Source organism: Mus musculus, chromosome X (genome assembly GCF_000001635.26).
Source record: "Mus musculus strain C57BL/6J chromosome X, GRCm38.p6 C57BL/6J".
In the NCBI taxonomy this organism is placed as follows: domain Eukaryota; kingdom Metazoa; phylum Chordata; class Mammalia; order Rodentia; family Muridae; genus Mus; species Mus musculus.
Window position 1 is genome coordinate 60,441,088 of NC_000086.7, and position 1,753 is coordinate 60,442,840.

A 1,753-nucleotide genomic window follows, 5' to 3' on the forward strand; every position below is an offset into this window, starting at 1 on the left:
AGTGTATGCAATGGTGTCAGCATTTGGAAGCTGATTATGGGATGGTCTTCAGTGATTTTTTTAATCTTAAAAAGTTTCTGCAGGAATACACATCTACCCCAACACTGCAAGTATCTAGGACCAGCAGGACCCAGGAATTGAGGAACTCTGCCTGACTAGTGGCACGGGTTCCAACTCCAGACAGTCCCACAACACCCAGAGGAAGATCCTCTGACAGCCAATCTAACATGCCCAGGATCAGGGATGCAATGAGCAGACCTTGAGCGCTAACTCCACAGCCAGTCCCACAACATCCAGAAGAAGCTCCACTCCCAGGTGCACTAACATGCCCAGTACCACAGGATCACAGGATTCCAGGATCTTGGTCATACCAGGATCTCAGATTCCCAGAGGCAGCTTGACACCCAGGAGCTCTGACACACCCAGGATCTCAGGATCCCAGAATCCCAGAATCCCAGGATCACAGAGGCAACTGAACTCTGAGGAATTCTGACACAACCAGGATCACAGGAAGGACAGGCTCTAGTCAGATATATCAAGGGCAAGTAGTACTAGAGATAATCAGATGGCAGGAGGAAAGCTTAAGAACATAAACAACAGAAAACAAGATTACTTGGCATCATCAGAACCCAATTCTCCCACAATAGCAAGTCCTGGATATACTATCACACTGGAAAAGCATGATTCGGATCTAAAATCACTTCTCATGATAATGATAGAGTACTTTAAGAAGGTCATAAATAACTCCCTTAAAGAAATACAGGAGAACACAGGTAAACAGTTGGAAGCTCTTAAAGAGAAAACATAAAAATCCCTTAAAGAATTATAGGAAATACAATCAAACAGGTGAAGAAAATGAACAAAACCATCTAAAATCTAAAACTGAAAACAGAAACAATAAAGACATTACAAAGGGAGACAACCCTGGAGTTAGAAAACCTAAGAAAGAGATCAGGAGTCATAGATGCAAGCATCACCAACAGAATACAAGAGATAGAGGAGAGAATATCAGGTGCAGAAGATAACATAGAAAACATTGACACAACAGTCAAAGAAAATGCAGAAAGCAAAAAGCTCCTAACCCAAAACATCCAGGAAATCCAGGACATAATGAGGAGTACAAAACCTAAGGATAACAGGTATAGAAGAGAGTGAAGATTCCCAACTTAAAGGTCCAGTAAATATCTTCAACAAAATTATAGAAGAAAACTTCCCTAACCTAAAGAAAGAGATGCCCATGAACATACAAGAAGTCTACAGAACTCCAAATAGACTGGACCAGAAAAGAAATCCCTCCAGACACATAATAATAAGATCAACAAATGCACTAAATAAAGATAGAATATTAAAAGCAGTAAGGGAAAAAGGTCAAGTAACATATAAAGGCAGGACTATTAGAATTACACCAGACTTTTCACCAGAGACTATGAAAGCCAGAAGATCCTGGACAGATGTTATACAGACACTAAGAGAACATAAATGCCAGTCCAGGCTACTATACCCAGCAAAACTCTCACTTACCATAGAACAGAGAATACAAGCTATTTCAAGAAAAAGCAAAATTTATACAATGTCTTTCTACAAATCTAACCATAAAAAGGATAATAGATGGAAAACACCAACACAAGGAGGGAAAATACACCCTAGAAAAAGCAAGAAATTAATCTTTCAACAAACCTAAAAGAAGATAGTCACACAAACATAATTCCACTTCTAACAACAAAAATAACAGGAAGTAACAATCACTTTTCCT

General features: G+C 39.4%; 1 protein-coding gene across 2 annotated transcripts in view; it reads right to left on the reverse strand.

Moving 5' to 3' along the window:
* The window catches only part of Gm7073 (predicted gene 7073), a 20,149-nt gene that overhangs the window by 5,041 nt on the left and 13,355 nt on the right, over positions 1-1,753 (reverse strand). The gene's annotated exons all lie outside the window — the stretch shown is intronic.